The sequence below is a fragment of the Mirounga angustirostris genome, unplaced genomic scaffold (genome assembly GCF_029215605.1).
Source record: "Mirounga angustirostris isolate CCGP_5_RB_7025 unplaced genomic scaffold, mMirAng1.0.hap1 SCAF_3, whole genome shotgun sequence".
NCBI classification, from domain to species: domain Eukaryota; kingdom Metazoa; phylum Chordata; class Mammalia; order Carnivora; family Phocidae; genus Mirounga; species Mirounga angustirostris.
The window spans coordinates 4,722,553-4,745,682 of record NW_026991711.1 but is presented as its reverse complement, the minus strand read 5'-3'; the positions used below and the strand labels follow the sequence as shown (position 1 = coordinate 4,745,682).

General features: G+C 38.9%; 1 protein-coding gene and 1 pseudogene across 1 annotated transcript in view; both read right to left on the bottom strand.

The window, feature by feature from the left end:
• The window catches only part of NALF1 (NALCN channel auxiliary factor 1), a 612,892-nt gene that overhangs the window by 547,544 nt on the left and 42,218 nt on the right, over positions 1–23,130 (bottom strand). The gene's annotated exons all lie outside the window — the stretch shown is intronic.
• LOC123840137 (U2 spliceosomal RNA) lies at positions 19,123–19,291 on the bottom strand (annotated as a pseudogene).

The following is a 23,130-nucleotide window of genomic DNA, read 5'->3' as shown; positions in this document are numbered from 1 at the left end:
GTGGAACTCTCTCCCTGAGAGCCTTAAACAGATGACATCTGCAGATGGTATATGAGATGACAAGCTACACGGGACATCAGGAAAACCTGCATACATTAGGCTCTACACATTTTCTTCTGTTTTAGAAAAGATTTTTATGAAGACATGGCCAACACAACTATTACCCTATTTTGCTCACGTGATGTATCTCAAACAAAAGTTGTGATTTTGAGCAACCACAACAAGAGGAGCAACTATGGAAATTGCAGGTTGCTAGTGACCACTGATCCAGAAGAGCCATTCCTAGTGTTGGTTTATGAAGATTTTCCTCAGTAAATCACTGGCTCTTGGTTTTCTTTATATAGAAAAGAAAACTCAGGTTGTATAAAGGTGTCACAGGTGAACCAGTTGAAGGCTTACTGGGATCAATATTTAAAATGACATTGGTAAGAAGTGTTGTTCATTGGGATGGTGCCTATAGTGACTGTTTCTGAACAAACTTGCTAATGGTTTTATTCTGAAGATGGCAGTTCTCAAAACCTACAGAAGCAAAGAATAATTTTCCTGGATGGACCTCTAGAGACTCTAGGATTTGATGGGATACAGATGGTACTCAAATTGGCATAATGTGGGGAGGCTTTTTGTACCAAGGGACAGTTGTGGGCAGGATGTAGGGACACCATAAGGGGTAGTATAGAATCCAGGGGCTAGCGGATCCTAGCTTTTCCCACAACCAATACCCAAAAAGACAGTGGGAAGGGGAGGGTGAGTGGGAGAGAAAGTTTCAGAAGGGTCTCCTCTGGAAGATCAAAGGCCTGTTGAGAACCCAGCCAAGGCAAGACAACATCCAGGAAGAGAATTAAGGGATGACCCTAACCATAGGCTCCTCCCTCTCTCTTATCTTCTCCTGAAGCAACCACTTTCCTGGCCCAAATGGTGAAGGACCTCACTAAGATACAGCTTAGAGTAGATGTGATGGGTCCATGCCCCATGGCAGAGCAGACAATGGCCGAGAGTAGATCTGGTAGGACAAACAGATGTCTGGTGTATCTGTCATCTTCCTTTGGGATAAGAACACTGAACTCCAGGGAGACTAACAAAGCTACTGAGTAAAGAGATACCCTACAGCCTTAATATAGTCATTTCACACAATCTGTCTCCTACTCTATGCTTACTACTGACCTACACTGAAAATCTCCCGGGCCTTAAATTATTACATACATCTACTATTATTTCTTTACTATTTTTTTGGGGGGGGGGACCCAATGCAACCTTTTAATTCCAAGCGGAGTCCCCGATTTCTTTACTATTATATTAAGCTCTCATCACTATTTGTTACTGAGAAGTAAAATTTCTTTGAAGCAATTCTATCATATAGCCATAACAGAAAATATTCTTATGCTGATGAGAAATCCATACATATGCATACACACCAATATTCTGGCCAATCTGAAACTCCAGCCTTACATTTTTCCAGTAATAGCTACATATGGCAGAAAATATTATCATCACAATTATATGAATAAGAATGTCTAAGTAAGTGGGCTTATTCAAAGATACAAACTTCATTAGATGCTCAAAAGCTTTGCAAATTCCCATGAGTTGAGAGTCCTGATTATGCTCTTTTGTTCCCTCTCTGATTCACAGTTTATATGTCTTTAATTTTACAAAAAAAGATACCAGACCTAATGTTATGTGGTTCCTGGTAAAGGAATTAAAAGTATTGTCAATGTTTGTATGTCTTAGGAGTTTTTGGAAACGGGATTCAGAGCTATGTGACTCTGCTTACCTTCCTATAATTACTGTATCATTTAGTCTAGTGAGTTTGTAAGTAAAATAAAGTATTTCTAAAGTTGTCTCTTTAGAAAAATATTACTACCAGGGTGAAACCTCTTGAAAACTAACATACAGAGCTCATGGACTAAGGAATAAAACCACTCTTCTCGGAACACTCTACTGTAGGTGCTTCAGTTAATCAAATATTCCTAGGTGATATCATTCATTCTTTTAGACCCAGTGGTTTCATTTATTGCCGTGATTCATGAAACTTGGATTCATATTTATATTCCTATCTCCAGATTAGGTGTGCATCTGCCACACCTATGGTCACTAACTAAAGCCAGTATGCCCATGACTCTATGCTACATATTTAGTTTGCCCAGTGGAACCACCATTGAAACATTTGGGTCCATCTTAACTTTGGGTGCCATCCATAGCACTTAAACCATTCCCGCCTTCCATATCAGAATCCTGCCAATTCTGCCTCCATGTGTTTCTGTTTTCCTCCATCCCGTCACCACGGTCCTAGCTGATCCTCACTGTTTCTCAATTGCAACAGTCTCCTAATTATTATCTCAGCTGCTAAATTTGCCCCTATCAATCTATTGCCCATATGGGGGCCCCAATGCTAGTTCTTAAATGTCGGCCTGATCATCATGTTTTCCATTTTCAATCCTTCTATTTGAGCCATCCCATGCCCTGGCCTCATCTCTCTCTGCTCTCCCTCCACCGATGACTATAGGGTGATTCTTGTGGAAAGAATGCATGCACTACAATCACTACCTTCCTGCCTGAAATAGCCCCTCCTCTTGCTTCATATGGCAGCCCCTACTTGAACATCCACATCCACCCCCATCCTCTCTGTTGTTCCTCCTATGTGATTCCACAGCTCCACATGATCACAGTTACTACTCAGCGCTGGTCCACCTGCAATATCACCCAAGGAGAGATCCAGCGACCAAGGGCTTATCTTGGGGACCTCAGGATGATTAGATGTGGTGACTGGGACATGTCTGCCAATCAATGATTGCATGGTTTTGTTCTGGTTTGTTTTTGTCCTCTAAGGGAAGCATTTTGTCAAGTTGTTGAAGGACAAGGGAGAGTTGGAAAACTGGTGAAGAAAAATTCAGAAATTTATGACAATTACTAAAAATGCTGTCCTAGAGGTTGATGATAACAGAAAACAAATATGTTTAGCCTAGTTAAGTTCATGGAACCTTAATTAGATTGAAGAGAAACCCAAGTGTCTGTCACAAATGGTATTGGGACTGGAGTGAAGAAATAGGGGTGACAGAGGGGCTCTGGTCCCACGGCACTGTTCCCTCGGGTTCCAGGGGGAAGAATCAGAGCCTCATGTGAACTGGACAAAGAGTGGAAGTTAGGAAATGCTGTGAAACAAAAGGAAGAAATTGTGTGTTTTGTGTGTGTGTGTGAGCACTCTACAATACCAACGGAAGTCTTCACTGTCCACCCTAAAATTGGTTCTGCTGTACGAACTATTCCAGAGTATGAGTTAGGGTGTGAATTTAGGGTCAGTGCAATCTCAGTGTATTTACCAAATAAAACGGTCAACCCAATATCATGCAAGATGCAATGTGGAATGTTTTACTCAACCTATTTTTATAATTTCCCCAAACTATATGAGTTGACACCAAGCACTGCTTCTATTAAGAAGTAGGTTTATGTCAAAATTTTAGTGTTAGCACTTTTTAAATCTCATCTTTAAAGTTTCTACCGATTAACGAGTCGCAAGTTTGATTCAGACTTAGTTATTCTGAATCAATTTCTACTGTAATTTTAGGTTATAAAGTCTCTCCCACCTACAGAGCCTATTATAAATTCTGGTATCCAGACATAAATAAACCCACCGCAGCTTAACTACTTTCTTTAGTCTATAAATTGACAATGAATCATTACACTTTTTTTTTAATTTTAGTCTTTAAAAGTTGCCTGAAATTTTCTGGAAAAAAAAATATATGAGCCTGAATATGAATTTCATTAACTCATCCTAGTCCCTCTTATTTTCAGGCATGGGGACTAATATCTAAACTGTTCCCAACAGGGGAGAGAATCATCACTATTTTCAAATATGTCCAGAAAAAAGAGTCAAATATCTTCTTTAAGTAAACTATTCCCACAGTTTATATTTAACTTACAGCCCATTTGCCTGAAGCAAAGCCATCGTACAGCAGTATACCCCTTATTTCTTGGTGTGTGCCCATGGAAATGAGGAAGAGCTCCCTGTCACCCTTTCGTTCGGTCTGAAAGCTCTTGGTTATGTCACTCCTTTGGGTTTTTTTTTTAACCCAATCTAAAGTGTGGCTGTTTTCCTGTGAGCTTCTGGCCTCTCTCCTCTTGAATAATTGCTGTGTCCTTCTTCCCCCCCCCGAACTGTTTTAACTGTTAGAATCCGGAAATGGACAGAGACACATGGGATCTAATCATCATGATTATAATAGAAAAAGTCTTTTGTTCTCTATACTGAGTGCCATGCAGTTTTTTTTAACTGTCAATATTAAATACTTAACATGAAATATGCCAATATATTTTAAGACCATTTTTTCAAAACTCCCCTCATCCACCGCCCCCCCCCAAAAAACCCTACTAAAATCTGACATGTATTGCCAATTTTAACAAATATTCTTGGAACTTACATAATTAGCTTTAAAAAAATCTTACTGTCCCTATTTTCTACCTATGGGATATTAGGAACAATGGCAACTCCATCAGAGGATCATTGTAAGAATTTAACGTCCTGTAAGGCAAATTCCTATCACAAAGAAAGCACTGAATAATTACCCTACTTACACTCTTTGAGTTACATTTTGAATGCTTATACAACATATTCATGCCTAAAGCTATGTTTCAATTGAACCAAATAATCGGTGTAAGTTCTCAAACAGTAGGGAAAAAAATCTGTCCAAACAGGTTCTTCTAACAGTTAAGAGACAAGATTATCTCTGGATCCATCTATTCCCAGTCACCTTATCTCTGGAGAGCTTTAACAATGAGAGCAAAAAGAGAAAAACAAACTAAAAGAGGCAAAGTGAATACATGGCATTCATTTCACAAGGTATTTATTTGCATATCCAAATAACTGCAAAAACAGAGCGCATGCTAAGTAAAACAGGCAAAAATTAGCCAAGGTAATGTTAAAACCACACATCTGCAATTTTTAGTCAGAACACAAGAGTAATTAGGAACCGTGCCTATGTTTCTGGATAAAATAAACTACAGTCGAGCAATATTTAGGTCAATCTAATTTGCTCATTCTCAGGCCAAATATAAATAAATAAGAAATCAGTACACATCTTGTGGAAGCAGGAATAAGCCACTCATCTAGGGAAGGAGGCAAAAGGTGTTAACAAGGTTCATCCCTCAGAAGCAGTTTGCCCAGTTAGGCATCCTTCTGTAGAAGCCACACATCAGCACAGAGACGGAAAGTCTCACTGAAATGCCCAGTCCATCCCTCTGGGTTAGCTCAGCCTCTCTGCTGCCACACATCCCTAGCCTTTTACCAGGTTGAAGTGCACAAAGATGGAAGAAAGGGCCTTTACGTTTTTCTGTATAAAGTCATCCTCCTCAAGCAAACTCCATATTCAGAAAGAAGAAGGCTCTGTTCTTTCTATGATTTCCACCTATCCCTTTATCTTAGCATAATGCTGAACACATAGTGATTATCACGGTTATTATCCCTAATAACACCGTAGTGCATAGAGCACTTCACATTGTGCAATTTGTAAACCCGAATTACCCCGAGCTAATAATGACTGAAGGCTTAACATACATTTTCAGGATTCCACTGACTATAACATTCTGGGGAAAAAAAATTTTCTCCTCCAATTTTCTTCACAGCAGTCCTGTGCTGAGTCAGTACAAGTGAGGAAAATTCTCCTACACTGTAGAACATTCTTTGTTCTTTTTCTCCCCCTCCCCCTTCTTCTGGAGTCTTAAAACCCATCTTGTTTCTTACCAGATCGACTGCTGCCAGACGCAAAAGTATATCACTATAGTATATTTGCATATTATTATATTTCTATGCAAACATTTTTTAAAACATCAAATATTGATAGCTAAATCAATTTTTATCAAAACATGTTTTGATGCCAAAGTAAGGTAATCTTTGTGTGTGGTAATTATATAGACCAATAATTCACCTTAAATAAATTTCCCTTTTCAGTTTAAAGTTATGATTATTGGATTTCCTTTTATTTATCTTATGTACTTGGCTTCTTTAAATTTTTGAGTCCTATAATAAATTGAGTGCAGCTTTTAGTCACATCAGATAGCATCCGACTTGCTAACATTCATCTCTCCCCTTTATGGAACTGCTCAGCTATATGTCTTAAATTGATTTTTTTTTCCTAGCCTAATAAAATATTTTGTTTAGTGTTTTGCTTGTATTTAAAGGATTCTCTTTGACATGGCTGTTATCCAAATTTTCTGCTATTTGATATGAACAAATGCCTGAGATATGTTTAACCTTCATTTCCACTGGCCAAGATATGTTATCTTCCATCTAAGTATTTTCCAATGCCATCTAAATATTTTCCATGAACTTGTATTTCTCCCAATAATTATAATTAATCTCTATGTTTTACTGATCTTTATTAATCCTTCACCCACTCTAAATGCCAGTGTTATTTTATGCTTTTAATGTGGTCCTTCTCCTTCTACCAATCATACACTATCCTCCCTGTTTCTACCTGATGGTCCCAAATCCAGTTCTTTCTCCAAGATGCAATGAGACTTATCTTTTTAAAATACCATTCTAACTTGACACTTAAATGAATAAAACTTTTCAATGGCATCACTCTATGGGATGAAGAAAAATTCCTTAGCAGGAATTACAACAGTCTAACCCATGCATACTCCTCCAGCATTAAAAAGTGCAACATACTTCTTCTGTTATTTTCGTATTCTGCACCTGAATTTTCAACAGAGTTAACAAAATGCATTTTAATAGAAATGGCTCAAGATGACTATTTTATTTTTCTCTGTATTTAAAAAGTTTGAAAGCAATTAGCACCAATTTAAATAACCTCCCTGTTTTCCTCTGTTTGGGTTACACGGGTTCAGTGGAAGTTTTTCAAAAGCGAGGCATATTGCTAGGATTTAGAAAACAATATTCTTGGCCACAGAGATGTGTTGATATGTAAAAAAGGTTACACAATTTTCCCCGCAATTCATGCTTCCTGCTTTTATCCTCACGTAGACAGGAGCTTTGGCAGCTATCCACTCACTAACATTGCGGATCATCACTCCCTGATGGCAGGCAATTTTAGTTGTGTATACTTTCTTCTCCTTTGCGTGCAAAATTATCTTTCAGAGGGCACAACAAAATAAAATGCACATTAAGTCTATGTTGGCAGTTGAGTATGCTAACTTCTTCTCTCTAGAGCTTAAGATATTTTTCATCCAGAGTTGAAACACCATTATTCATTGTATTCACGTATCATGAGTAACACAATTCTCCTACTAGATAAACAGAAATTCCTGAAACATAGCTGCAAAGTTCCATATGATGACAGTCATCAATCGCGTCCTTCTCCTTCGATCAATCCTTTTTTCCTTCATGTGTGTTTTTCCTGTCCTTCCTTCTGAATCTGAAATATGCACAAGAAGCAGATGAGCCAAGTGATGGTGTGATATAAATGATTAGGAATTGTATCCAGAGTGGAAATTATTTTAGTTGGAATAATTTTACAGTTTCATTTTAGGCATTTCTAAGTAGAGTTTGCTAGTGTGAGATAAAACAATGCTTCATTTCCAAACTAAGTCTTTCTGGCTAGTCTGACTTTGAATGCATCCCACAGCATATAAAGTCCTGGCAATAAGAAAAAACAATCTACCCAAAATATTGTGGAATGACATGCAATGTTTGCCAAATCAGTGAAAAGAGTAAAAACATAAATTCTGGCCTTTTGAGCACGTATAAATGCCAGGAACTTTATGTTTTCTCTTTTAAGCTCACAACAACTCTCTCTCATAATTAGCCTCATTTTACCGAAAAACCCAGCCTTCGAGAGCCTAATAAATTTAAAACCTCACAACCAGGAAATGGCAGACTTGAGCATCCCGGGGCTTGTTGATCCCAAAAGCCCACGTTCCTAACAACGGCAGAGCCTCCTCATCCTCTTAGCACAGAATCATCCCACGTCACACCAGGGGACACCATGCAGAGATGTCTGTGGCCTTGGACATTTACCGCAGTGACTGAAATACTTTGTTACAATACGAAAACATGCACTGCAAAATCAGGAGCAAATGGTTTCTGGTGCAGCCACCAGCCTCCTCTCATTACGCCCTATTTACAGTCTCTGCCATGGGGCTGGAGCGGCCAGGATCCTCTCCCTGCTGCTGTGGAGGGGGCCTGCCTCTGGATGAGGTGATGTGGGGTCCCCCTCAGTGTAGGACCAGGGCGTGCACTCCCTAAATACTGGCTTTCCTGAGCCTCCTTTTCATTCCCCATTCCCTCGGATATGTAAGTGTGGGAATGATGAAAGCAGCCGAAGGGCTTTTATTTCATCAGCTTTTCTCCAACGCCTTCAGACCCCCACCCTGCCCCCCAACCATCACCAGTTCAAGGCTAGAAAGGTGGACTCATTACTTTTACAAGTAATGCTTACAAGTGACAGGGCTTGTTTTGCTTATAATAAATTTTAGGAGGTCAGCAGACTTATTCTTAAGTGCTTTTAAAAATGGAATGGACGCAGAAAACTGTTTTATGCAAAAGATCATCAAAAGAATGCCGAAAATTTGAAAACCATATGATGGTTAGGTTAGTGGTTGAAAGCAAAAGGCTAAGGGTGAAGATCCCAATGTTGCTCAGCTTCCTTTTACTTCACCGAGGAAGAAGAAATAAACGCAGGTAAAGAATCTCGGGTTTTAGTTACATAGTTTTTGACTAATTATTAGAGACAGAAGAAAATCAATGTCAGTTGAAAAAAAACACAGGGAGAGAGGGTATGAAAGAGAGAGAGGAGAAAAGGAAAACAGGGAGAGAGAAAAGGGAGAAGGGAGGGAGGGGAAAAGAAGCAGGGAGGGAGGAGGAGGAGAAACAGGGAGGGAGGAGGAAGGAGAGCAAGAGGGGGAGGGAGAGACAGGGAAGAGGGGAAGGGGTAAGAAGGTAGGGGGAGGATGGGGCTTAATAAATGCTTTTAAGAACCAAACTATGTCTAACACTTCTTTTGCAATCCTCATACTTAAAGGGCATACCATTGTGTGTTCATTGACTGGAATTTAGGACTAAGAAGGAAAGAGAAAGAGAAAGAAAAGAAGAAAAAGGCAGAGTACCGCTAAAGCTTGGACTTAGACATTGCCTAACTTTTGTGGGCAAGATACCTAATGCTCAAGTGAAGAAGGAAGTCCAAGACACTTAACTCTCAGATTTCATATTTTATACAAAATCTTCTTCAGTTGGCTTATTGTTATATTATTTTTCTAGAAGCTCTGTCGTGGCTTGCATTCATGCAATTAAATAAAATGAGTTTAAAAACAGTCAAAGTAATTTCTAATTTACAAATGAAATAACACCCAGCACCATTTGGACTGAGAATACTTTGCTCCTTCTCTAGAATAAACAACTAGATCTTTGGGGTGAAGCCTCATCAGGTGCTCTAGAATTATCTTTCATCCAACAGAAGAATGTTAGCAAAATGAACAAAGGATTCTATACTAACTCCAGAGCTCCTCAATCACATTTCAAGGGAACCGGCTTGCATAATTTATTTTGCTACAGTTCTACACAATCTGCCAGTTAAACTGTTTAAATGCCCTTAAATACCACTGGCCCTCACTTACTTTGACTGTCCTGTAGTCTTATCTGCACATCAATAAAAAATAAAGGTACACTACGTAGCATAATATTAAGATATTTGTTAGAGAAGCATTTAGAACTACAATGTCATTTGCTGTCACAGAAATCTGGAGATTCCAGATCATTGGATATAATTACTTCACTTCACTAAAATATTCTCCACTGCCTCCATAGCTAATTTTCTTTCCTAGGTACCCATGCATACAAAGCACAGCAGTAAGACATCTACCAGATATTTCAGAAGAGCGGATGAACTGTACCAAGATGATGTCAATTTGTTTTAAAATACGTGCAAGAAAGGTTCTGAATAGATGAGCAATCACTAAGGGAGGTACCGTTACAATGCAGACAGGGGTAACACTCAGGGACCATTCTCTAAATGTACAAGGAATTCCAAGAAAATCCAATGACGGGTAGTAATAATAAGACAGATGGTTTTGGCAGGACCTTGGCAGCTGTCGATAGAAATTATAGATCAGTACATTCCCTCCCTTACAAGTTTTTATAGAAACTGACGGCAGAAATTAAAATCCTGTCAGGGCCAACTAAATATGTGCCCCATATCGCTAACATCATATTCAGTTGGATGTGAACAGATTTTAATTTCATATCCTAATTAACACTGATAGAGAGCAATTTCAAAAATGTTTCACAAGGATGAACCAAGTCTTCTCAGCTCTCCCAAATTGGCCGTGAATATATGCATACACTCAGCTTCCCCAGTCGGTTGCCTGCCTTCTTCCTCCTTCCCAACACGCCCTTCGCTGCACTGTCTGAATGAAAGCATTGTGAATTACTCTCTGTTTTTTGCACATTTCATTGCCTGAATTCTATAACTATCTGTGTATCAGCGATTTGAGGAGCTATCTCATTTGCTTATGTGTTTTAGAAATTTCAAAAAAAAAAAAGGAAATTTGCATGAAGTACGTCTTATGGAAATGCCTCAATATGAAAAGCTCTTCGATGGAAATGTCTTTAGCTCTATCATTCTATTATTAAGGAATTATTTGCTAGATGGCTCCTCTCATAGGTAAAAGATATTTTATCAAAGATCAATATAGGCTACCAGTCTTTTCTGTCATAACTTTTATAATTGTTTTGTTTCAATGTGTAAGACACTCCCTTTTTGTTCCATTTGAGAAAATTTATTATTCATTTAGCATGTTATAAATTAGTATGCTGTGTAGATATCCTCAGAAAAATATTTTATTATCACAAGTAGAAATGACAAAATTAGCCTTCCCAACACGTGCCTTTGGGATATTTTCATTTTGAATTTTATTAGCTACATCTATTTTATCTGTATATAATACAAACTGTTAAAATAAAAACTTCTACAAACAATACCAAATCATACTATTTATAAAATAGATCCTTATAAACACCTTGCATGTACATTTTCTAGTCATAATTTGTGAATGATTTTATAAATCTTAGAATAAGTAAAATACAGAACATTTTATATTTGACTTTTCTCTAACCCTTTTCTCATCTTCTTTTTTCTGTAGTCACCTAAAATTCACTGAAGCACATAACATATATAGATACACATTTCCCAGCACGGGAATCAGTCGTCCAAAGCATGGGCTTCTGGAGGAACGAGACCATGTTGTCTGTTATATCAGTTGTAGTTCCCAACGCAGAGTATACAGTTAATAAATTTTAGGATGTGGATCAATGAATGAATAAAAGGAAGGTTTCTGAATGTGCTAGACCAAATAAAAAGGGAAAAGCCAATTGTATACCATCCCCATTGCTAGAAATCTTATCAGTTCAAATGCTTGGCTCTAAGATTAAGGGTGATCATTACCGTGATAGAGCAAAAGAAAAAATTCTTAGTGGAAAGTTGGGATCGAATGAACTAATCAGCTCAATTGCACTAGATATTCAAGCCTCCATCTGCACCCTTCAGGTAGAAATGGAAAGATCTCTTATATGGAGCCAAAGGAAAAACTGCCTGGGAAGTCTCCAGTTTGGTGCCATTCAATCATGCATGCAGTTATTCAAGAATATTTACCAAGCCCTTTCTTACTAAGAGCTAGAAGGGTGCTGCAGGAGGGGATAACGCTCCCAGATATGGAAGAAATGGGCCTCGTCCTGTCAGATTAGGATGTCTATGAGTTGTGCCTATTATTTGAGATAAGCAAATGAAAACCAGAGGAGACTGGATTCCATATGTGAAGTATGTTGGCATGAATTGAAGGGGAAATGACAACAATTTAATGACACTGAAATTCTAAATTAAAGATTTCTAAAATTAACATAATTTGGTCAATATTTCTCTCCGAATCCTACTTAGTTTCCAGGAAATAATAATGAAAACTGCTCAGACACGGGTGACTTGTTCAGACATAAGTAGCCACTTTATGAAGTCAGATTATTATTTTCTAGCCTAGTCTAAATAAGAACTTTAAAAAATGGCTTTGTATTATTCAGCACAAAAACCATTCAGAAAGACTTGATGAAAACTTCTCATTGCCTGAATATTTATTCTCAGAAATACTACATTTACACTTTGCTGGGCTTTATCTGCACATATTAGTGTAATGATTACCAGCATGGAACAATACCTTCTACGTAGACAAGTACTAAACTCTCTGAACCAAAAGTCCCCTTAGAAAAGTTATATCAAAATATGGAGACTTTATTTGTTTACGGTTTTGATTTGCTAAACTAACTAGAAATAAAATGACTCCGAAACAACAAATTGAGTTAGCCTTTAATGAGCACCATTATATACTAGGGAACTCATCTGCATTCATTTACCCTTAGAGTAACACATGATGGACTCCAGGAGGCAGCACCCTGCCCGAGGACAGATGAAAATGGCAGCACCTCATCCAAATGCGGGCCTCTGATGTCAGCCGAGGCTCCTTCCATACACAATGGAGCTGCTTCTGTAATTCACCTCAACTAATGGCTTCTGGAACATACAAGTAACTTCCGAAATCTAATGTGAGAATGGGGCGCCTGGCCGGCTCAGTCGGGAGAGTAAGGAACGCTGGATCTCAGGGTTGTAAGTTCAAGCCCCATGTTGGGTGTAGAGATTACTTAAAACAAACAAACAAAAAACAAAACAACAACAACAACAAAAACTTAAAAAAAATATATAGTGTGAAGTGTTCACCCCAGATTCAGTGCACTCCGACCATTCTGCTTTGGTCTTTGCCATCACAGAAGCCTTTCTAGAAGTTTACGATTTTGATCCTGACAGCTGAGGTTTTCCAATGGCTGGTTGAGTGAGGGGTATTGTCGTATTTTTTGTATATTCTCCAAAGCAACAAATAGTGTTGGGAGTAATTTAGGCATAGAATTGACCATTTTAGATTTGTGTAGGATGCCGTGTAGTAAGGCTCTGAACCAAGGCTGGGTAGTCTGGAAGACAGAGGAAGAGGATTTCACAGAAATGGTCAGGGAGGAGTGAGAGCTTGAAGTTCTAGCCTTGCTGACATGGGAACAAGGGTGAAGGATGGCATTAGTTCTGCTTCAGCTGAACGTGAAAATTCACCAGAGGAAATGGCCATACCTCAGTCTCAGAAAGTGCCTCAGAGTATTATGCGTTTGGTCCTGGCAGAGAGGGAGTGTGGGCCAGGGGCATAAACAGGTACCTGGAATGTGGTGGTAGACACAAGTGTTTGCTCAGTTTTTCCCCCACCGACCCTAACTGTTTCTTCACCTCTGTCATACATTCTGTGAGTCCAGCAGAGAACATCTTTTCTTTGCTTCTTTCCTCGTGTGGGCCGTCACCCCACACTGGACTGCCACAAGGATCAGCTAGACAGACCCAGGAGCTCTGTTTCTGTTTTCTGAGTTGGAGTGGACACCCAGGGAGGATACGCATTTAGGCAGGAAATTAACTGCTTTCCTTGAAGGAGGAGTTCACCTGCCCATTCGTCTCATTATTGGCCCAGAGCTTATGATTAATGAGTAATGGTCTCTCTTGGCTTTCAGAGCTCACCTTGGAGGCAGTTTAACTTTTCTAGACCCAGAATGGCACTAAAATTTCTAAATTGATTGGGTTTTGTTACCCAGACCTTAGTCTTTTGATCTCCTGTATCCTTAATTATAAAGAAGTTACTCTAAGTGCATGGCTAGGGCTAGAGACCCCAAGGAAAACCTCAAACTAAGTCTTCGGGAGCCACCAACCTGAGCAAAGACAAAAGGACCAGATACTCATAATAGTCAGGGAATCTGCTTAGTTTTCCACACCTGCTTTTCTGCAAAACAAACTGAGCATGCCCCACATGGTGAACATCTTCCTCTTGAAATCACTGATCCAGATAGAGGGTAAAATCTAATATTGTCTTCTTTGCCCATTATTTTCAAAGTGAGCTGCTCCATCTCCCCTGCCTCCAATCTCAGGGGATTGCCTAAATCCTAAAACTGGTCGTTTCACTGACTTTTCCCTCAATGTGATGAACTGGCAAGTCCTGTCCATTCTCCACTCAACTTGTCACAGTGATGTCTCTCCTGTGGTTTCCTCAGGATTATCTTTCCTAAGCAGAGATGCAATCACACAAATCCCCCTCGATGAGCCCTCGAGCTAACACGAAACACAGCACAGACTAAAGTATAGCCCTGCCTTCCTGCCCCCACCGCATGGCTCTTCTCTGTGTCATCACGACCTCACACGCACCCACCTTCTGTCTGGCAGGCGCCTCAGGCCTCCACTGACAAAATGTCTTCAGCATCAGTGAAACCCAAGGCCCTGGTCCAGTGTGGGACGGCAGGAGCAAAAAGACTAGCAGGCTCTCTTCTCACTCCTTGCACTTACTCCTTCTTCAGTGGAGCTTAAAGGCTATTTGCTTTCTCTGAGAAGCGTTCTCCAATCTTTGCACAGTATCAGCTCATCTCACATCGTCCCGAGGCACACAGCCTTGGGCATCTACAGTAGAATGACCACCGCCCCAACCCTGCCACAAGCAGGTGAGCTTCCCCTTCCTGAAGAAAGGGACGATCCACCTCAAACCCTCACAAACCCGCCACACAGGGAGCACCAATGCATACGTGCTGAACTGAACAGCACGGAAGAATGTTTCTGCACTCTTTTTTTTTTTAAGATTTTATTTATTTATTTGAGAGAGAGTATGAGAGGGGGGAGGGTCAGAGGGAGAAGCAGGCTCCCCGCCGAGCAGAGAGCCCGATGCGGGACTCGATCCCAGGACTCCAGGATCATGACCTGAGCCGAAGGCAGTCGCTTAACTGACTGAGCCACCCAGGCGCCCTGTTACTGCACTCTTATATTCCGTATATTATCTTGTATGTTATATGTAGTCTTCTGAAATGTGCACCTGCTCCCATCAGTTTCTGCCAAAATCTGTATCAGTGTCACTAGCTCTGAAAATTCCAAACCGGTTTCGCTCCACACGGTTTCACTGGCAGACTCTTTAGCACAGGAACAGATAAGATTTCAGGATGTCCAAGATACTCTTACTCCTTGATAACTACAAAATAAACATGTCCACTGTCCTTCCTGATAGGAGCTCTTTCATTCTAACTGAGGGAAAGGACATGGGAGAAGCTATAATAGACTTCAGAGTCTGTCCACCTTCTTCTGACCCTTTCCTTATTTCCATGCACAAAAAAAAAAAAAAAAAAAAGCTTGGTTTCAACATTTCTAAATTACATTCCATGAGTAAATACACATTTGCTTGAGAAATGGTATGCTTTATTTAGTCCTATGTGCAATTAACCCTCAAGATTAGGATCACAGACACAAATTATATGCAAATACAGCACTGTTTTATAGTTTCAGAAGTCTTGGATAAATATTTTGCGAGCATCTTCTTAATGAATTGCTAACAGTTCTAACTCCTGTCAATGCTGGATTCAGTTTAACTGCTTGTGGCTTCTTCTGGCCTAGATCCCTGACATGGACAGGGCTGCTAATCATAAAATCATAGGAGATGTTCCATGCACCAAATTAAAAGGGCCAGGCCTAGCACCTATAGGTTTGAAGTAAGGTATAAACTGAAAACAGATTGACTGCTTGAAAATACATTTTTTGCTGTTATTCAATGTTCTAAATAGATTTTGTAGAATTATATAGAAAGAAATACAGAGAAACATTCAGAAAGCTCACCCTTTTGTAACAGTTTCAGATTGCAAGTATTTTGAACTGAGCATATAAATCTCAAAGTGACCTAGAGAGACAAGGAAGGTACATGCATTTGTGCAGGGATGACCTAGTTTCTAATACTAAATATTCTGCTGTGCTCCAGGTTCTGTTACTGACAGCTTTAAAATTCTCTATGCCTTTAAGGTGTTTCCTTAATGCTTGATGCTGACCTTTTAATTTGGGAGAATATGAAATAGAATATATTGTGTTTTACTACTTGTAAAAATGTTAAAACACTGAAATGCTAAAACATTCTAGAAGAAATTAAAGAAATTATCTCAGAAGAGAACCAAAAAAAGTAATGACTCTTGGGCACACCATTTAAAAAAAAAAAAAAAAGTCAATTATGGATTGTGTCCATCTCTTAATATGATTTCATAAATCTTTTAAATGATAATAATATATAATTTCATGAGTTTTACAAAGCAGTGGATTGTTCATTGATCATGAAGTATGGTGTCAAAATGTGACATCTTGTAGGAAAAGCAAAAATGCCTTTACATGGGGTTGATTCAGTATACCAAGTAGATGAGAAAATCTGAAATTCACTGTGAGAATATTTCTTACAAAAGTCATGTCTTAATCTTTGACCTACCATTATGATAATTTCCAATGAAACGGAAATGTCTGCATTTTATTTTCCGTACATGTCTCCAATCAACTACAAGTAATTGACAAAAAAAAGCTATTTGTAATAGTCCTTTTTTAACCCCAAGAATTTAAACACATGAAATCAGTAACACATGCTTAAAAACTCCTGACTCATAGGTACTATGCTATGCTTTATTTCTTTTCTTTCAAAATCATCCTTATAAATCATATTACTTTACTAGTAGACATCCTGTAATTCTTTTTCAAAGTTAAAACAATTTTTGGCAGGTTCCTCTTATTTCTATTTTGGTGATTTCTAATATATATTTAAAACTTTAAATATCAAGTCAGTGACACTTACTAAAATACCTAATAGTGACACATACCTGCAAAAAACAATAATGTATTTAGTTTCTTCTAGTATTAATCTTGTCATGACTTCTTTTTAAGTTCAGTTATAAAGTATTCAATATATAAGTATGATTTCATTGATCTAAGAAGTTTGCTTATTCAGCTTCGTAAAACACTTTGTATTATGACAAAATGTTATTCTCAAAATCTAATATATACTATGTGCATCCAGAATATGAATTATCACCAGGCATAAATATACATTGTGGTAAGTTATTGAATAACATTTCTGCACCTGGCTGATTCTGCAAAAATCAAATATCAAATAAATAAAAACAAAAGGTTTAACTCTTCAACTAAATGATCCACAAGCATCTAAAAATGCCAATAAAGATATGAACATTTTCAAAACATATCAGCATTAATTTTCACCAGAAAGACAAATCAGAGCCCAGATACAGTAGTCACCAAAGCAGCACTTGTAGATTTGATATTATTCTTCCCACGCTGCATTAAATACCTACATACTGTGATAAAATAGTAAATGTATCGTTGATATATGAACTCAGAGATTTCAATGCAGCTCCTTCTACAGATAATAATACACGCAGGAAGCAAACGTTACCTAGTGAGTTCTAGGCTTTCCTCACCGAGGCTGATTTTTTCTTTTCAGCCCTCATGTAGTTTATTTATCCAAGGGGACCATAATGATAACCTAATCTGCAAAGGTACTGTGGGACCCCAGCGCTTCTGCAGCCATATAAATATGGCTGGATATTTATTCAAAGCTTCGATTCCAAATTTATGAAAATTTGGCCAACCCTGTGCCAACCCTGTGCCACAATGATTATATGTTGTCAACTAGACACGGACCACTTACACAGGTTTTCTTCCCAAGCCACAGGTGCACCCTAACCATCACCACTTCCTTTCCAAAGACAAGCCTCTCAGGGCCCCACAACCTCCTGCAGTTACTGAGAAAAGCAACTGATGCCATTCAAAGTCATTCTCCAACACTGTGGACCTGCTTACAACATCCTTACAGTTTTCAGCAAAACCCCAAACCCTGAAAGGCCCTTCTCCACTGCCTCTGCCCATATGAACTGCGGACATGCTTCCCTTTCCACAGCAGGTGAAAAGAGCCACCAGGCCACTGGAAAATTAATTGCCACTAAAACATGGGGTATAATCACACACTTGCTTTACTCATGCTATTTCCTCAGGAGGAAAGCTAGTCCCCTTTTGTCCACTTAAGAAATTCTACCAACCCATCAAACCCCAGCTTAAATGCCACGGTTCTGTGACTGTCCCTGATTCCCCAATCAGAAATAATTGTTGCTTTCATTCTGATTATATGCCTTTTCGTCTCTATGTTACACTTTTTATATTTTATGTTGATTGACATCATTTACATAAGACATGTGCATCCACTCTAATTATGAGTTCACAGAAGACAGAAAATGCATCTTCTTAATGTTTACAGCTCCCCTATGGTCTAAAATTTGCTTTTTGCTTAGGCAAAACTTAAATATCTGCATTTTTGCATATTTACACCTTTCGCTGTTTCCACTGCATCTAGAAAAATTAATCCTAGCAGTCAAAAATTTTCTCTACTCAATATTTTTATAAAGCATGAGAAATGAAATCTAAGACACAGAAACTATTTCAGTGTCAGATACCATATAGAGTCAAACACTTAAGCATGATTATTAATAACCGATGAAATCTTAAGTCCCACGAAAAAATAAAGCTTCACTCATTTTAGCGAGATACATGCTACATTAACAAAAAGTCTGGATAGAGTGTAAATGCTATAATGCCATGTATAAATGCAGTTTTATTTTCATTAATAAACATAACTACCAACCACATTCTACCAGTATAAACACTTTGGACCTGCTTTAATGAATTAAATGTTTCTATTGCAACAGTATCTCTTGACTGTTCACGTGAACACCTCTAAGATATCTGAAGATTGTTTTTTCACTTAGCGAAAAAGACCACTCGAAATGGGTTCATTTAATTAAGGGGCAGAGAATATGCAACATCTCAGTCTAGCTCCACTGAGCAATGTGATGTTTTCATCACGTTGATGAAAAAGTATTTCTGATAGTGACTACAAAGTTCGTGTTAAAATATTAACACTCAAACTTCTCCTTATTGATATATGTATAGTACCTGTGGATCAATCTAGAACTTTATACAATTTATTTAATATTTGGCATGTAAAACATCTCAGGATTATAAGTAGTCAGTATTTATTTTTATTTTTCTCAAGCCACAGCTTCTGTTTTCAAGGAGTATAGTATTATGGAAATTTCTAAATAACGCTACATTATTTCCGTCCATAATATTATGAGATTTTAGAAAGCTTATTCTGCCTTGGCCTCATAAGGATATAAGATGAGCCACTATGTTAATATATAATCATTGTGGCACAGGGTTGGCCAAATTTTCATAAGTTTGGAATCGAAGCTTTGAATAAATATGTTTATTTGTATGTGTCATTTGCCCACAGCAAATCATCACAATGAACAAAGGAACCAAAGCCGTAATTAAGTTGATAAAAATGACTATTATATTCTGCAGCAGCATTACAGGTCTTGAAGGTGACTGATTTACACTTGATCTTAGCCAAAAGGCCGAGAAGCGATAGAAGGTGACTGATTTAGAAACACAGATCACTACCTAAATAAACAACACACGAATCATAGAGACCTACCTGGAGAAGACCAAAGTATTTCATTCCTCCCATAACATTGCCATTTTGGAAAGCTCATAAAATAAATTTCAGAAAACTCAAATTTGTTTTACTATTTGCTTCTTTCTGTGATTTTACATTTTCCTCTAAGGTTGGCTATATATCATGTGTTGTTTATTACATATTATCATTACATATAATACATGTCATATATTTTTTAAATTTTTTATTGTTGTGTAAATGGCCCATATGCCCATCAGCTGGGGAATGGATAAGAAATACGGGGCAGAGCCACACCATGGACTATTATTAGGCAATAAAAATGAATATAGTACTGATACAAACACGTTAGTGATCTACCACCTAAAATCTATTTTAGAAACTGTGGCCAAACCCGTCTTCCTAAAGTACACATCTGTTTATGTTCCTTTACTACTTACAAATTTTTTTTTTAAGATTATTTATTTATTTATTTATTTATTAGAGAGTGAGCAGGAGAGAAACAGCATGAGAGGGGAGAGGGTCAGAGGGAGAAGCAGGCTCCCCGCTGAGCCGGGAGCCCGATGTGGGACTCGATCCCAGGACCCCAGGATCATGACCCGAGCCGAAGGCAGTCGTTCAACCGACTGAGCCACCCAGGCGCCCCACTACTTACAAATATTAATCAGTTCCCACTCAGCACTTAGTAAGATCAAGACATAAATTCCTTTAGAAGTATATTACTAGTTCTCAGACACTACGGTCCGCGAAATGAAGACAAAGCCTCCACCTGGGAATTCTGTCTCTCCTTCCCTCTGTCTCTTCCTGTCTCTCCCTTGGTCTCCTTTCCTTCTTTCTTCCATCCTTCCCTTAAACCTCTCACACAGATTTTGGTATCTATACCTTCCTGTGGCCCTTGCCAGCAGGGCCTCTCATTTGCACCTATCTGTTTATACAGTTGCTGGAACTGATTCTCTCTTCCTAGGAACGATACATTGGTTCACAGGGAATCCGGAAGCTAAATCCTTGAAATGCACATTACCGATTTCCCGCCCAGATCTCAAAGTCAATGCTTTTTCTTCTGTTACCTAGCCCTGTTTCATGTAACCCAGCTTGGCAGAAACCTATGTCCCCTTCTTGACCCAAAAAAGACGTTCAGACATCTATGCTTTTACTCACACACTTCAGAGTAGATGCCTTCTCTCTTTACACCATTCACAACGTCTATGGTGCCGCACACAGAGTTTTGAACAAGGCAAGCTCTCAATAAATGCATGTTTCATGATGATGTGTATGATGTTTTGTGAATGCAAGATTTTCCTATTCTTCCAAAGAAATTTTAGAGTCACCAGACTTGTTGATAACCATATATTTTCATGAGTATGACTGCCTCCAATGTCCTGAATCACTTTCATATTTTTAAAAATTGAATGTGCATACAAACTGACATTTACTTTGAATGGGTTGTTCCAGACTTTTCATAATGCATCACACAAGCCAGCTAAAACTGCCCCCAGCCTTGCTACCTGCAGCTTCCTATCTACCTTGTAAAGGTGCTGACATGCAAACTTATTTTTTCAAAACCTGCCAGGCAGAAGCTTATGGTATTTAGGAAGTGCAAAATCCTAAATGACAATTTCCAAATGAATATTGAGAGAGTTAATCTGTTTCCCCTTATCTACTATATAAATCTTTCTCTTCATGCTGAAGGGCTTCACATTTTAATAGAAAATGCATGTTTCCCCGTACTCACTACATTGATATTTCTGTCACAGGGTCTGCTGCTTACAGAGATTTTCCAATTCTACTCTGTAGCCTAATGACCACAGGAGACACTGATTTGGCAAAATATGATATTATTTCATGATGTCGTTCATAACCAATGTTAGAAACATGGCGGCAAAATGCCCCGCCACAAATTTACTCCAGGTATTGGCAAAAATCACCCATGTTCTGTGCACTCTCGAGTACAGAGATAAAATGCAAAGCTCCTTATTTTGCATACTCCCTCCCTTCCCATTTTATCAAAAAATGGGAATATAAGCACATACCTGTGCATCCCCGCCTGTTCTTTACTCTAAAATGGGTCTCTAGAGCTGAAAACAATGTTAAAAAAAAAAAACGAAAAATATTTCTGTGCTTAAGTATGATTATTACTTATTTGTAGTTTTATCAACATGTTTATTAAATATCGATTTATCATAGCAACATTTATAAGAAAATTTTCTACCTGATTTCCTGATGGCTTACACCCTGATACCCTTCAGCTACTGAAATGGGACTTTGCTCACTTGTTTGCTATTACGTGTTTATTACCACTTAGCATCAGTAATTCCGCCTGTCGTTATATAAACACAGGCATCAATCTAAAAGTAGACGACGCTGTGATCTCTCACTGATGTCACACCTCCTCTTTTACGATATGATGAGGTCATTTCTTCTCTGTGGTATGCTTTTCAAAAACTCATGACCACAGTCAAATCCCGAGAAAATTATCGACAGATCTAGCTTGGAGACATTTTATAGGATGCCTGGCCAGTATTCTTCAAACTGTCATGGTCATAAAAAGGAAAGAAGTACCGCGAACCGTCACAGACCAGAGGAGACTGGAGCGGTGTGACAACTAAATGCAATGTGGTAGCGTGGACTGGATTTGATCCTGGAACAGAAAGACGACATTGATGGGGTAACTGGTGATACCCAAATAAAGCTGAATCATGAACCATGTTAACAAAAAAGAAAGTAAGAGTTTAAACCCATCATTGAATGGAATTCGTTTGTGACGACTGTGTCGTGCCCATAAAAAATTAATTGCAAACGTGGCTCTTTCAGGAAGTGTGCATGCATGTCATTTTGAGAGGAGTGAGTTCACCAAGAACGCGAGTCAACCTTTTTTCTTTTTTTTTTTTAAAGATTTTACTTATTTATTTGAGAGAGAGAGAATGAGAGACAGAGAGCATGAGAGGGAGGAGGGTCAGAGAGAGAAGCAGACTCCCCGCCGAGCAGGGAGCCCGACGCGGGACTCGATCCCGGGACTCCAGGATCATGACCTGAGCCGAAGGCAGTTGCTTAACCAACTGAGCCACCCAGGCGCCCGCGAGTCAACCTTTTCTACCAGCAAAGCCTCTTGCTGTCAGAGCGCCAGCACGTGTAGGAGAGGGTCCATCGCCTTTACCTTCTGCAGCAACAACAAAGCCCAGCTCGTGTGACACCCCTTCTCTCTAACCCTGGCAGTGGCCCAGCATCATGGAAAAGTGGTTTAAGACCACCTTCCCTTCCCGCCTGCCGTTCTCAGTGTGTGGTTTCTACACTAGCAGCATCAGCATCCACCAGAACTCCTTCCCGATACAAGTTTTAAGCCCTAGTGAACCAGAAGCTCTCTAGGATAGGCACAACGATCTGTGTTCTTAGTAGCCCTATAGGGGATCCCAGGACACGCCCAACTGTGAGAGTCTCTGCTTCACCATTAAAGCAATTTAACATGGAAACGCTTTGATACCATTAACATGGACAGCGATACAGTCTTATTGCAGCTGACAAATCATGCACATTGTTAGAGCATGGGCTCCTTCCATTTACAGACTTTTTCACTGTGTTCTTTCTACTTTAGCACTAAGGTGATTGAAAATGTTCCAGATTTTGGCACTATAGTTAAAGGGACAGATAGCATTAGCCTTCTGGAAAGACAGCAAGACCTAAAGAAATTGTTAAATGTACAAGGAACAATGAAAAATTCTAGGGTAAAAGTATCACCCCAACGATTGAAATGGGCAGTTAAACTGCTCTACTTAGACCGGAAATTGATGATGTGTG